This window comes from Zalophus californianus, chromosome 16 (genome assembly GCF_009762305.2).
Source record: "Zalophus californianus isolate mZalCal1 chromosome 16, mZalCal1.pri.v2, whole genome shotgun sequence".
Lineage (NCBI taxonomy): Eukaryota > Metazoa > Chordata > Mammalia > Carnivora > Otariidae > Zalophus > Zalophus californianus.
Window position 1 is genome coordinate 17,528,514 of NC_045610.1, and position 16,110 is coordinate 17,544,623.

The 16,110-nt window shown below is 40.3% G+C and overlaps 1 protein-coding gene and 1 pseudogene across 1 annotated transcript in view; one reads left to right on the forward strand and one right to left on the reverse strand.

The window, feature by feature from the left end:
• TAOK1 (TAO kinase 1) overlaps positions 1-16,110 on the reverse strand; it is a 152,048-nt gene that overhangs the window by 110,603 nt on the left and 25,335 nt on the right. The gene's annotated exons all lie outside the window — the stretch shown is intronic.
• On the forward strand, positions 11,302-11,420 carry LOC113908429 (annotated as a pseudogene).

A 16,110-nucleotide genomic window follows, 5' to 3' on the forward strand; every position in this document is an offset into this window, starting at 1 on the left:
TAACAGGAGTTTGGAAGTAGATTCCAATCCTCCTGAACGACTCTGGGGGGTTCAAGACTTTGGTGGAGGAAGTAATGGCAGATGTGATGAAAATAGGAAGAGAATTAAAATTAGAAGTGGAGCCTGAAGATATAATTAAGTTGCTATAAACACATGATAAAACTTTAACAGATGAGGGGCGCCTGGGTGGCTCAGTCGTTAAGCGTCTGCCTTCGGCTCAGGTCGTGATCCCAGAGTCCTGGGATCGAGTCCCGCATCGGGCTCCCTGCTCCGTGGGAAGCCTGCTTCTCCCTCTCCCACTCCCCCTGCTTGTGTTCCCTCTCTCGCTGTGTCTCTCTCTGTCAAATAAATAAAAATCTTTAAAAAAAAAACAAAAACAAAAACAAAACTTTAACAGATGAGGACCTGCTTTCTTTTAAGACTTTATTAAATTTTATTTATTTATTAGAGAGAGCACACAGGAGAATGAGTGTGCGGTGGGGGGGGGGGCGCAGAGAGACAGAGGGAGAAGCAGACTCCCCACTGAGCAGGGAGGCCATTGCAGGGCTTGATCCCAGGACCCTGGGATCATGACCTAAGTGGAAAGCAGCTGCCCAACCAACTAAGCCACCCAGGTGCCCCTATTTATTTATTTTTTAACAGAGAGATAGTGAAAGAGAGTGCACAAGCAGGGGGAGCGGCAGGCAGAGGGAGAAGCAGGCTCCCCAAAGAGCAAGGAGCCCGATGCAGAACTCAATCCCAGGACCCTGGGATCATAACCTAAGCCAAAGGCAGACGCTTCACCAGCTGAGCCACTCAGGCATCTCAAGGCTTTGCTTTATGGCTGAACAAAGAAAATGATTTCTTGAGATGGAATCTACTCCTACTGATGCTGAGAGGACTGCTGAAATGACAACAAAGGATTTAAAATATTCCACAGACACAGCTGATAAAGGAGCAGCAAGGTTTGACAAGACTGACTCTAATTCTGAAAAATTTCTACTCTGAGTACAATGCTATCAAGCAGCATGTAACAGGGAAATCATTTGTGAAAGGAAGAGTCCATCTATGTGGCAAACTTCACTGTTGTCTTATTTTAGGGAAATGTCAAAGCACCGCCCCCCAACCTTCAGCAACCACCACCCTGATCAGTTAGCCACCCTCGATCAACATCGAGGCAAGACCCTCCACCAGCAAAAGGATTACAATATACTGAAAGCTCAAATAATGGTTATCATTTTTTAGCAATAAGGTATTTTTAAATTAAGGTATGTACATTTTTTAGACATAATACTATTGCACACTTAACAGACTACAATATAGTGTAAACATAATTTGTATATACACATGGAAGCTAAAAATTTCATTTGACTCATTTTATTGCAATACTCACTTCACTGTGGTGATCTGGAACCAAGCCCACAGTATTCTCTAAGGTATGACTATATAAATGTTAGTACTATTAAAGGGAATCAGACTAAAATATTCAGGTCATTTCAAAAGTATTTTGTGACATATACAAATTTTCTTGTACACATAAAAACTATCTCTGCGGGGGCGCCTGGGTGGCTCAGTCGTTAAGCGTCTGCCTTTGGCTCAGGTCATGGTCCTGGGATCAAGCCCCACATCGGGCTCCCTGCTCTGCGCCTGCTTCTCCCTCTCCCACTGCCCCTGCTTGTGTTCCCTCTCTCGCTGTCTCTCTCTGTCAAATAAATAAATCTAAAAACAAAAACAAAAACTATTCTCTGGAAAGATGACTGGAAACTGACAGTACTGGTGGCCAACATCTGAGAAAGAGACTCAAAAGCCTGACACAAAAATGACAGGGAGACTTTACACTGTCTACTTTGTATTTTTTGAATGGTCCTGGGATCGAGCCCCACATCGGGCTCCCTGCTCCGTGGAAGGCCTGCTTCTCCCTCTCCCACTCCCCCTGCTTGTGTTCCTCTCTTGCTGTGTCTCTCTCTGTCAAATAAATAAATAAAATCTTAAAAAAAAAAATCTTAAATATTAGAGTAAGAAAAATTCATTTTCAGGCCACAGCATTTACATGAAACTTAGTTCCAACAGTTTAATATTTTTTGCAACTTTCCACAAGCATTCACATTTCTAATGTTCCCCATCCACACAAACAAAGATTCTGAGAACCAGGAAAGTAATTCGTATGACCATTAAGATTTACAGTACTTGGTAAGAATCTAAATGCGGATTGATAAAATGAGCCTCTTTCCAGTTGTTTCCCTTTAAAAAGATCAGCACAGTGTTGTAATACAAAATTCTTTTTTTTTTTTAAGATTTTAAATAATCTCTATATCCAACATGGGGCTGAAGTTAAAACCACAAGATCAAGAGTTGAATGCTCTACCAACTGAGCCAGCCAGGCACCCAATACAAAATTCTTTTATTTTTTTAAGATTGATTGATTGAAGAGATTGATCGAGAGAGAGAGAGAGAGAGAGAGAGAGAGGACACAAGAGGCGGGCAGAGCAGAAGGAAAGGGAGAAGCAGACTCCCTGATGAGCAGGGAGCCTGACCAGGATCACGACCTGAGCCCAAGACAGATGCAGGTTCTTAACCAACTGCGCCACCCAGGTGGCCCACAAAATTCTTTTAATGTCTCTCTTACACATACACTCTCATCCCTCAAGTTTGGAAAGGAAGACATCAAAATGTTAATAGCTGTTATATGTGAGTGTGAGGATTTATAGACTTATTTTCTTCATTTTCCTTATCAGTACTTTCTAGTTTATTCTTTCAATGAACGCAGTTTATATGAATTTTTACAATGCAAATAAAAAACAGAATTGCATGATTCTTCAAAGTGCTAGAAACTTAAATGCAAGGTAGGAATGAAGCAGGAATTTTTTAAGTTTTTAACTCAAAACCTGTAAGTGTTACAACTTTGCAAAGGAGAAAGATTTTCATTTAAATTTTTCAAAATTCCTTGAATACACTGAAAAACATTCTTCTAAAACTATTATTGGGTCAAATATTTGGGGAGAAGAAAAAAAAACTATCAAACTATTTAGATATCTAGAATTCCACACTAACAAGTTTGTGAAAATCTCATGGAGATGATTTTGTCAAAATGGAAATTAGTTGCAAAACAACTAACCTGAATTCTTCAGAATATTATGAAAGACAAGAAAGACCAGGGAAATGTTCTAGAGGTTAAAGAAGACTAAAGAAATACTGATTTGGGAAGCAAAGGCAAAAGAAAAATTAAATTTTGTTACTACTTACAACCCACTGATAAGTCCTTGACACAGGCAGAGTGACATTCCTCTAGAAGCTCAGCTGCCTCCATGTTAATACTTTGCTAAGGGCAAAAGGCAATCTTAGCCCAATCCCCAAGATCCTGTAAGTCTTCTTTAACATATAAAAATTCCTTTGGAAACTTCCTTTATCTCTATCCCCCACCCAAGATATATGTTGGCAATCATTCCCCAAGCATGTGGCCCACCAATATATATCTGAAGGGTCTCATGACAAAGGTTTTATTAGACCGTAATAAATAACCTTTTCCTAACAACAGCTAGCCATCTCAAGGTCCTGGAAAACCTGCTTCCAAAATTCCTTAGAGACTTATGCTATTCCTAACCCCCTCCCAACTTGGAAGTATATAATCGGCCAGTCCTCATAACCCCAGCACAGCTCTTTCTGCCCACAGGTCCGGTCCCTGTGCTTTTAATAAAACCAACTTTTTAGGGACACCTGGGTGGCTCAGTCAGTTAAGGGTCTGCCTTCGGCTCGGGTCATGATCTTGGGGGTCCTGGGATCGAGCCACATTTTGGGCTCCCTGCTATGGGAAGCCCAGGGGGAAGTCTGCTTCTCCCTATCTGTCGGCCCCTCCCCCTGCTCATGCTCTCTCTCAAATAAAATCTTTTAAAAAAAACAAAAACAAAAACACCTTTTTGCACCAAAGACATCTCAAGAATTCTTTCTTGACCATCGGCTCCAAACCCCAACATTTCCTACCTTAATATGACAATTAAATGCCATGTACAGTCCTGAATTGGGGGGAAAAAATCCATCTTTAAAAGACATTATTGGGGCACTTGGATGGCTCAGTCAGTTGGGCATCTGACTCTTGATTTCTGCTCAGATCATGATCTCAGGGTTGTGAGATTGAGCCCTGTGTCCAGGTCCATGCTCAGCAGGGAGTCTGCTTGGGATTCTCTCTCCCTCTGCCCCTCCCCCACTCCCTGTACTCAAGCTTGCACATGCTCTCACACTCTCTAATAAATAAATAGATCTTTAAAAAGACATGGTGACAAACTGGAATAATCTGAATATACACTGTATATTTGATAAGAGTATTGTATTGTTAAATTTCCTAACTGTGGCACTTTTATTGTGTTTAGTGAGACAATGTCCTTGTTCTCAGGCAACACATGCTTCAGTATTTACAGTCATGTCTGCAATTAACTCAAACACGTCAGGGGATATCAAGTGAATGTCTACGTAATACAGCAGTAGTTACATGTTATATATGTTAACAACTGGTGAATCTTCAGAGTACAATGGGTATTCATTATACAAGTCTAGCAACTTTCCAATCAATTTTGTATTTCTCAAAATAAAAAGTTAGGAGATAAGGACAAAAAGGCCAGGGTGCCCCCTACAGGTCAAGGCTACCACTATCATGCCAAAGCTGCCCACTCTGGAGGATCCAAAAGTACAGGAGGTAAAACTGTGCTTAAAGTTGCAGCCCATCACTATGGAGCTCAGTGTGAAAAACCAAAGAGTTCATGCTCCAGGGGCTCCTAGTAAGGCTTGGTCCGTGGAACATACGACTGCTGATCTCAAGAGTTTAAGTTTGAGCCTCACATTTGGTGTAGAGATTACTTTAAAAAATCTTTAAAAAAAAGGGGCACCTGGGTGGCTCAGTTGGTTAAGCTTCTGCCTTCGGCTCAGGTCATGATCCCAGAGTCCTGGGATTGAGTCCCGCATCAGGCTCCCAGCTCAGCGGGGAGCCTGCTTCTCCCTCTGGCCCTCTCCCCTCTCATGCTGTTTCTCTCTCTCTCCCTCTCTCAAATAAATAAATCAATAAAATCTTAAATAAAATAAAATCTTAAAAAAAAAAAAGCTCATGCTCTGCTGTTTAAAGAGAAAGATCTGCGGTGGTGTTTTAAAAAAAGGCAAGTTTGTCAACAAGTGCGCTCTGGACTTCTTTGGGCAGAGGAGGCTTCCTGTGTGGAGCCTTTACAGAATAATAGACTTGCGTTAATTATTCCACCTAAGATTTTTTCTTCATTGTTGCAAACAGCAGGCAAAATCTGAAGAGAATGTGTTGGACAAATTGGACTGGGTGCAACCTGACCTGGGAGAGCTGCCAAGAGGTCACCAAGGGAAACAGACTAACCCTTACTAGAGTATCTCTATCACTCAAGACCAAGACCAGAGGCCACTCCCTGAGATAGAAGATCTTAAGTGTGCCAAGTAGGGAAGCTGCCCTTTTCTCTGAACCACGGAAAGATGGGTCTACCATCCACACTCAGTCATGAGCCCAGACAGTAACTTATGTAAACTCCCACACAGTTTAAATTGACCAATAAGAGTGTTCTTTCTGGGATCACAAACGTTAACAAAGAGTTAATTTATGTGATTTGGCAGTTATTCTATACCATTTCCTGGCCATTAAAATGTTTAAAGGACAAAAATAATAAAATTTTAAAACTTAAAAGTTGGGGAAGGGGGAAAACTGGAAACAACCTAAAAGTCCAACAGTTTAATAACAAAAGCCCACTGAAAGAATGAGAAAGTATTACATCCAATTATAATTTAAAACATGGTAATTTGGGGCACCTGGGTGGCTCAGCTGGTTAAGCATCTGCCTTTGGCTCAGGTCATATTCCCGGGGTCCTGGGATCTAACCCCCGCTCCCTCTTCAGCGGAGAGTCTACTTCTCCCTCTACCCCTCCCCCCCATGCTTGCACACGCTCGCTCGCTCTGAAATAAAATCTTTTCAAAGTTAATAAATAAATAAATAAAACATGGTAATTTTATTGATGATTACTTTCAAACTTTAAAGCAGAAAGGTAGGAAAAACCCTAATAATAAGGAAAAACAGCAAAAGAAGAAAGATCCAACCAATTTTACTTTGAATTCACATAAAGGTGGTATATATCCAAGAGAATATTCAATACATAAAATTAGAACAAATTTCAGATTGCAGCACAGAGCCTCCTTGAGATCCTCTCCCTCTCCCTTTAACCCCCCCAACTTGTGCACTCTCTTTCTCTAAAATAAAATCTTAAAAAAGAACTAAAGATAAAAATAAACCACAACAAAAAAGAACAGTTAATACCTATGTAAATTTTAAAACATTAAGTTTTCCCAAAACACTGCTGAAAATTAAGACAAACTTCAAACTGCTAAAAATATTTCCAACTAGTTTATGTGAATATAAAAGATATTTAAAAAGGGCTCAAGCAAATTAAAAAAAAAATAGGCAATTCTCAAGCAAGCTTATACTACACCAATAAAAATCAAACCAATAAAAACAGACATGAAAACAAATGGTTTTGGGGTGCCGGGGTGGCTCAGTCGTTGGGCATCTGCCTTCGGCCCAGGTTGTGATCCCAGGGTCCTGGGATCGAGCTCCATATTGGGCTCCCTGCTCAGTGGGAAGCCTGCTTCTCCCTCTCCCATTGCCCCCTGCTTATGTTCCCTCTCGCTGTCTCTGTCAAATAAATAAATTAATTAAAAAAAAAAAAGAAATGTTTTTTTCAGAAATTGAAATTTCAGGGATTTAGTGGTCAAACCTAGTACTCTCAAAGGTACATATGTAACAATGTATGACAGGGATGCCTGGTGGCTCAGTCAATCGAGCATCTGGACTCTTGGTTTCGGCTTAGGTCATAATGGCAGGGTTGTGGAATGGAGTCTCAACTCCAGTCTGCGCTCCACCTGGAGTCTACTTGAGATTCTCCCTCTCTCATGGCCCCCTCCCCAGCCTCGCACTCTAATAATTAAAATCTTTTTTTTTTAAAAATGTATGAGAAATAAGAATGTACACTGTTTCGCATTTCTGGAAAGCAATGCTGGGCTAGGCATCAATATAAAAACCCTCCTGCCCTTTGACTCAACTCTACCTCTAGGAACTAAAAAATAATTATAACAAATATGTTCATAACAGCATTATTTATAAGCACAAAACAGCTAGAAACAATCTAAAGGTCTATCACTGGGGCGCCTGGGTGCTCAGTCGTTGGGCGTCTGCCTTCTGCTCAGGTCATGATCCCAGGGCCCTGCACTGGGCTCCCTGCTGAGTGGGAAGCCTGCTTCACCCTCTCCCACTCCCCCTGCTTGTGTTCCCTCTCTGGCTGTCTCTCTCTGTGTCAAATAAATAAATAAAATCTTTAAAAAATAAAAAATAAAATAAATAAAGGTCTATCACTAGAGACATGAGTAAATGAATCCATCTGACAAATTTCTGTTAAGCCATTTTAAAAATTCTGGTTTCAAAGAATATTAATGGCATGGGAATGTGGCCACAATAAAAGCTTTAATAAGCTGTACAAATGCAATTTTTACACATATAAATAACATTTATTATATCCTAAGCACTATATTAAGTACATTATATCCATTATCTAATTTATTCTTTTTTTAAGATTTGAGAGAGAGCACAGAGTGGGAGGGGCAGAAGGAGAGGGAGAGAGATCTCAAGCAGATTCCTCACTGAGTGAAGAGCCCGATGCAGGGCTTAATCTCACAACACTGAGATCAGGACCTGAGCTAAAAACAAGAGTTGGGGGAAAAAAAAGAAAAAGAAAAACAAGAGTTGGTTGCACAACTGACTGCGCCATCCAGGCACCCCTAATTTATTCTTTTTTTTCTTTAAGATTTTATTTATTTTAGAGAGACCGCACGAGCATAGGGAGGAGCAGAGGGAGAGGAACAAGCAGACTCCATGCTGAGCACAGAGCCCAAGACAAGGCTCAATCTTAGGAACCAAGATCACGACCTGAGTGGAAATCAAGAGCCAGATGCTCAACCGACTGAGGCACCTAGGCGCCCCCTTAATTTATTCTCTTAAAGGCACTATTAAGTAGCTCTTAAGTACAGATGTTATGAGGATTCAGATTTTTCACTTAGTAAAGTACCTGGCACACAGCAAATAGTACTATTTACTTTTATTATCCCCATATTACAGATTTTGAAACTCAAGATTCAGAGAAATTAAGTGATTTGCTAAAATCACATAGCTAAGGGGCCCATGGGTGGCTCAGTCTGTTAGGCATTTGCCTTAGGCTCAGGTCATGATCCCAGGATCATGGGATTGAGCCCCACATCCGGCTCCCTGCTCAGCAGGGAGTCTGCTTCTCCCACTTACTGATGCTCAAATAAATAAAATCTTTTTAAAAAAAAATCACACAGCTAATAAGTGGTGGAACAAAAATCTGAACCGAAAGGATTTAATTCTAGAATCTCCATTTCTTTTCTTAAGATTTTATTAGAGAGAGCGAGCACAAGCAGGGAAAGGGGCAGAGGGAGCAGCAGACTCCCCGCTGAGCAAGGAGCCCGATGTGGGGCTACTAATTTGCTCATAGATATAAAAGGAAGGTTGGAGAGTCAGTTTGGGAGTTCCTGGGATGTTGATAACAGGAATGAATTGACTTTTTTTTTTTTCTTTGGCATCAGGGAAATCCAAATCAAAACCTCCATGAGATACCACCTCACACCCGTCAGAATGGCTAAAATTAACAAGTCAGGGAACGACAGATGTTGGCGGGGATGTGGAGAAAGGGGAACCCTCCTACACTGTTGGTGGGAATGCAAGCTGGTGCAACCCCTCTGGAAAACAGTATGGAGGTTCCTCAAACAGTTGAAATTAGAGCTACCGTTCGATCCAGCAATTGCACTACTGGGTATTTACCACAAAGATACAAATGTAGGGACCCGAAGGGGTACGTGTACCCCAATGTTTATAGCAGCAATGTCCACCATAGCCAAACTGTGGAAAGAGCCAAGATGCCCATCGACAGATGAATGGATAAAGAAGATGTGGTATATATACACAATGGAATATTATGCAGCCATCAAAAGGAATGAGATCTTGCCATTTGCAACGACGTGGATGGAACTGGAGGGTGTTATGCTGAGTGAAATAAGTCAATCAGAGAAAGACATGTATCACATGACCTCACTGATATGAGGAATTCTTAATCTCAGGAAACAACTGAGTGTTACTGGAGTGGTTGGGGGTGGGAGGGATGGGGTGGCTGGGTGATAGATATTGGGGAGGGTATGTGCTACGGTGAGCACTGTGAATTGTGCAAGACTGTTGAATCACAGATCTGTACTTCTGAAACAAATAATGCAACATATTTTAAGAAAAAAGAAAAAGAAGAAGATAACAGGAGAGGAAGAAAAGGGGAGTATGTCAGAGGGGGAGACGAACCATGAGAGATGATGGACTCTGAAAAACAAACTGAGGGTTCTAGAGGGGAGGGGGGTAGGGGGATGGGTTAGCCTGGTGATGGGTATTGAGGAGGGCACGTTCTGCATGGAGCACTGGGTGTTATGAACAAACAATGAATCATGGAACACTGCACCAAAAACTAATGATGTAATATATGGTGATTAACATAACAATAAAAAATTAAAAAAAAAAAAGAGAGACTATGTCACTTTTCTGCTGGCAAACAAAGACTCTAATGGATACAGCACCCTTGACTCATTTAAGATCTCTAAAGCACATCGAAAGTATAACTCAATCCTCCTGCTCAAAAATCTTAAATGACCCACAACTTCCCACTATCACAATCTTCTCTAGGGAGACTTTTCAGGGTTCTCCCCATTTGGGTCCAATCAACATTTCTGAACTTATTTCTCACCAATGGCATCATCACATATACTAGTGCTATCTTCTCCACTTGGAATGCTATCCCACCATCTTTGCCTATAAATCTTATCCACCATTCCAAATCTACTTCAGTTATTCCCTTGTGTGTAAATTCTTATCAATTCCACTAACACACCAAAATATTGTAAAAAAAAAAAAAAAAAATACCCATGCCATTTTGCAGCTATTTTATTCCATATTCTGCACTTATTTCTGTATGGATTATATTCTTCCACTGACCCCACTAACTCTTCCAAAAGGCAAAAGAAGGAGTAGAAATATGTCAAGTATGTGCTGTCACAATTCAATCAAGAATAGTATCTCCAGGGCGCCTGGGTGGCTCAGTTGGTTAAGCGTCTGCCTTGAGCTCGGGTCATGATCCCAGGGTCCTGGGATGGAGCCCCACATCGGGCTCCCTGCTCAGTGGGGAGCCTGCTTCTCCCTCTGCCTATCACTCCGCCTGCTTGTATGCTCTGCTGAATAAATAAAATCTTAAAAAAAAAAAAGAATAGCATCACCAGGGGCACTGGCTGGCTCAGTCAGAGAAGCACACGACTCTTGGCCTCAGGATTGTAAGTTCAAGCCCCAAGTTGAGTGTAGAGACTACCTAAATAAATAAACTTAAAAAAAAAGAAGATAGTATCACAATATTGGCTATAATATTATGAAAAAATTTAAATCAATCAAACAGTTTTTGAGAATTGGTGTATGCAAATTTGGGATCAACTTCTGCTTCTGAGCAATGATAGAGTAAATGGGACAGGATTTATTTTCCCGTCATAAGACCTGAAGAACTGGAAAAAAATAAAATTCCTTTTTAGGCACTGAACAAGAAGCAACACATGACCATAATCCCTGACAGAAGTAAAACAAGGTAAGTTCTATGGTTACTGGCTTTCTACCTAAAAATACTTTCCAGGATGCAGCACAAAGGAATTCCAAGTAAAGCACAGCACTCTCTGAGCTGAGACGACCAAGAGTATAGGAGGGCCAAGCCAACCAAAATAAAGTGGACTTTCTAGAGAAAGAATTCCAGAACTGTTCAGGGGATGCCTTCCAATATTTTGCTGAATTATGTTCCACATGTACAGGGTGAAACTCTGATAAGGCCAGGCAAAGAACAACTACTGGGGAGCTAAACTCCCAGAAATCATACAGGCTAGAAGATGTCTGAGTTCCAACTCATCCACAATGGAGAGTCCTTGTTGAAGACTTATGGCACTCAGTAGAGACCCCCAAAAGAGTCATAACTTAATAGGAAAGCTAAATTAGCCCTAATATAAAGACTACTCTAAATTTACCTTAGTGAAGCTTAAAAACAACCCTGAAGGGATTAAACTGATCCACAAGTAACTTACCTGCCCATCAGAACAAAGTTTAACATTCTTTAAAAATAGACAAAAAATTCAGCATAAAAAGAAAAAAGTGACAACATACTAGACTCAATCAAATAAAAGACATACCAAAAAGTGCTGGCTTCAGCAGCACATGTACTAAAATTACAACGATACAGAGAATATTAGCATGGCTCCTGTGCAAGGATGTCATGAAAATTCATGAAGCCGTCCATTAAAAAAAAAAAATTTTTTTTAATGCAGGGGTGCCTGGCTGGCTCAGTCAATGAAGCATGCAATTCTTGATCTCAAGAGTTATAAGTTCAAGTCCCATATTGGGTGTAAAGATTACTTAAAAATAAAATCTTTAAAAAAATGCAAATTAAAAAAGAAAGATATACCAAAAATCCCAGGAATATCCATAACTGGCAGAAAAACTGATCAACAAAAATAGACCTCAAAATGAAAGAGAAATTAGCAGAAAAGGGCATTAAATTAGTTATTCTAAATATCTATAAGCATTTAAATAATAACATATACATAATGAGGAGAGAAAAGAGAGAAAAAACCAAAACAGAACAAAATGGGACTTCAAAGGATGAAAAATACAATTCAGAAATTTAAAAATATACTAGATGGGACTAACGGCACATGTGACACTGAAGAAAACATAAATTTTTAAAAGATCCAATATGGAGACATGAAAATAACCATGTAATAGCACAGACAAAAAAAAGAAAAAAAAGTATAGGATCACAGTGACTGAGGGACGATATTAAGTGATCTAACATAAATGAAATTAGAGTACCACATAAAAGGGTGAACTAAAAAAAATTATTAGAAGAAATAATGACCAAAATTTAATTTTGATGGAAACTATAATCCCACAGATTCAAGAAACTCAATAAACACCTCTAGGATAACTTCAAATCAAGACGAAAGTACATCATAGTAAACTTACTGAAAAATCAATAATAAAAAAAGTCTTAAGACTAGTCAGAGAAAAAAAGACGTTTCCTACAGAGAAACAAAAATAAGAATGACTGCTGAATTCTCATCTAAAATTGTGCAAGTCAAAAACATAATGGCATGACATCTTTAATGTACTAAAAAAATTGTCAATCAAGACTATCATATACGGTAAAAAATATATTTTAAAATTGAAGGTGAGGGGCGCCTGGGTGGCTCCGTCGTTGGGCATCTGCCTTTGGCTCAGGTCATGATCCCAGGGTCCTGGGATTGAGCCCCACATCGGGCTCCCTGCTCAGCTGGAAGCCTGCTTCCCCCTCCTCTACCTCCCTTGCTTGTGTTCCCTCTCTTGGTGTGTCTCTGTCAAATAAATAAATAAAATCTTTTAAAAAAATAAATAAAATAAAATTGAAGGTGATTCTACACACCTATCAGAATGGCTAAAATAAAAAAAAATTATAACACCAAATGCTATGAAATAAGCTAGTCACAAAAGGCCAAACATTTTATGATCCCTTTCAAATACTATTTAATTCCCAGGGGCTGGGAGGGGGGGAATGAGGAATAAGTATTTAATTGATACAGAATTTTAACTGGGGAAAGATAAAAAGTTTTAGAAATGGATGGTAGAGAAGGTTGCTCAACAATGTCAATGTACTTAATGCCACAGAACTATACATTTTTTTAAAAGATTTGATTTATTTGATAGAGAGAGAGAGAGAAGGAGAGAACAAGCAGGGGAAGCGGAAGAGGGAGAAGCAGGCTCCCCGCTGAGCAGGGAGCCCAATGCGGGGCTCAATCCTAGGACCCTGGGATCATGACCTGAGCTGAAGGCAGACACTTAACTGACTGAGCCACCCAGGCGCCCCGCACAGAACTATACACTTAAAAATGGCTAAAATGGTAAATTTTATGCTACATATATTTCCCACAATTAAAAAAAAGGCTAGTGAAGATATGAAAAAACTGGATTACTCACATATCATTAGTAGAAATGTAAAGGTATTATTTATTTGAGAGAGAGAGAGAGAGAGAGAGAGAGAAACAGAACACAAATGCGAGGCAGAGAGAGAGAATCTCAAGCAGACCCCATGCCCAGTGTGGAGCCCAATGCAGGGTTCAATCCCACAACACTAAGATCATGACCTGAGCTGAAACCAAGAGTCCAACCCTCAACCGAATGAGCCACCCAGGCTCCCCTCATTAGTAAAAATGTAAACTGTTACAGACATTCTAGAAAAGTATGGCAGTTTCTTACAAAACTAAACATGTGTGTGATATATGACCCAACAATTGAATTCTTGGATATTTATCCCAGATAGCAAAACTTAAATTCACACAAAAACCTACACCATTTGTATGCCTATACTTCATTTGTAATAACAAAAAACTGGGAAACACCCAAATAGCTTTTAGTAAGTAAATGGTTAAACAACACATGGTACATACATACCATAAACAACTACTCTGCAATAAAAACAAACCACTGGTACATTTAACAACTTAGATGAATCTCAAGCAAATCATGCTAAGTGGAAAAAAGCTTATTTCAAAAAGTATACACTGTATAATTCCACACACTCCCTAAATGTCAAAATTGTAGAGATGAAGAACACAAGTGATTTCTAGGGGTTCGAGTGGGTAAGGGAGAGAGGCAGCTGTGACAATAAGGGTAGCACAAGTGATCCTTGTGATGGAATTATTCTGTATTGACTGTGGTAGCTGTCATAGGAATCTACACATGTGATAAAACTGCACAGAACTAAATATATACACAAATTCACACACAGGGGTGCCTGGGTGGCTCAGTCGGTTGAGCAACTGCCTTCGGCTCAGGTCATGATCCCAGGATCCTGGGATCGAGCCCCACGCTGGGCTCTGCTCAGCAGGGAGCCTGCTTCTCCCTCTCGCCGCTCCCCCTGCTTGTGCTCTCTCTCTCCATCAAATGAATAAAATCTTAAAAAAAAACAGAGTGCTGTGTATTGTGTAAGACTGATGAATCACAGACCTGTACCCCTGAAACAAATAATATATTATATGTTAATAAAAAAAAGGAAACAAAGTAAAATTGGTATACAAAAAAAAATAAAAAAACAAACACAAAGGAGTGTAGGCAAAACTGGTGAAATTTGAGTAAGGTCAAGTGAACTGTATCAATGTCAATTTCCTACTTGTGATACTACACTATAGTTACCCAAGATATTACCATTGGGGGAACCTGGGCAAAGAGTCGACAAGATCTCTCTGTATTATTTCTCCCAATTGCATGTGAATCTACAGTTACATCAAACAAAAGAGTTTCTTTTAATTAAGGTGAAATAATTATCAATCAAAATCTGTGAGAATTCATTAACAGCAGATGGGCACTATAAGAAATGTTAAAGTAGGGGCACCTGGGTGGCTTAGTTAAGTGTCTGCCTTCAGCTCAGGTCATGATCCCGGGGTCCTGGGATGGAGCCCCGCATCCAGCTCCCTGCTGAGTGAAGAGCCTGCTTCTCCCTCTTCTCGCCTCTCTGCTCGTGATCTCCCTCTTGCTATCTCTCTCTTTCACAAATAAATAAATAAAATCTTTCAAAAAAAAAATACAGAAGTACATACCCAAAATTGAAAGCAGGTGCTCAAAGAGATACGTGTATACCACTGTTCACAGCAGCAATATTCACAATAGCCCAAAGGTAGAAACAACCCAAAGTCTATCAATAAATAAATAAACAGGGGCACCTGGAGAGCTCAGTTGGTTGGGCATCCGAATCTTGATTTCAGCTCAGGTCATGATCTCAGGGTCATAGGACTGAGCCCCACCTGGGCTCTGCACTCAGTGTAGAGTCTGCTTGAAAATCTCTCTCCCTCTGCCCCTCCCCCATCTCTCTCTCTCAAATAAATAAATCTTTGAAAAAACAGATGAATAAACAAATGAACATGTGAGACACACACATTCCTTTTCAACCTTTTAAAAAGGAATGAAATTCGGGCGCCTGGGTGGCTCAGTTGGTTAAGCGACTGCCTTCGGCTCAGGTCATGATCCTGGAGTCCCGGGATCGAGTCCCGCATTGGGCTCCCTGCTCGGCAGGGAGTCCTGCTTCTCCCTCTGACCCTCTTCCCTCTCATGCTTTCTATCTGTCATTCTCTCTCTCTCAAATAAATAAATAAAATCTTTAAAAAAAAAGGAATGAAATTCTAAGATATGCAACTATACAGATGAGCCATGAAAAATTATGCTAAGTGAAATAAGCCCAGACACAAAAGAACAAATACTGTATGACTCCACTTATATTAGCTACCTAGAAAATGCAAATTCATAGAGACAGAAACAACAGAAGTTACCAGGCCCAGGGAAGGTGGGGATGGGACTGGAGCTGTTCTTTAATGAACACATAGATTGTTTTGGATGATTAAAAAAAGTTCTAGAGATGAATAATGGCAATGGTTACACAACACTCTGAGTGCACGTAATGCCACTGAACTATACACTTTAAAATTGTTAAAATGGTTCATTTTATGTAATTTTAACACAACTTTTTTTAAGATTTTATTTATTTATTTGACAGACAGAGACAGAGAGAGAGAAGGAACACAAGCAGGGGGAATGGGAGAGGGAGAAGCAGGCTTTCCGCTGAGCAGGGAGCCTGTGCGGGGCTTGATCCCAGGACCCTGGGATCATGACCTGAGCCGAAGGCAGATGCTTAACGACTGAGCCACCCAGGCGCCCCGACACAATTATTTAAAGAATGATGAAGTGTTGTTTTTTTTTTTAAGAATGATGAAGTGTTACCAAAGATGAAAAGGGATTATTTCAAAATGAGAAAAGGACAGTTCAAGAATATACAACAATCTTGAGCACCTGGTGGATCAGTTGGTTAAGCATCTGCCTTCAGCTGAGATCATGATCTCAGAGTCCTAGGACAGAGCCCTGTGCTGGGCTCCCTGCTCAGCAGGGAGTCTTGCTTCTCCCTCTCCCTGTGCACCCTCCCACTC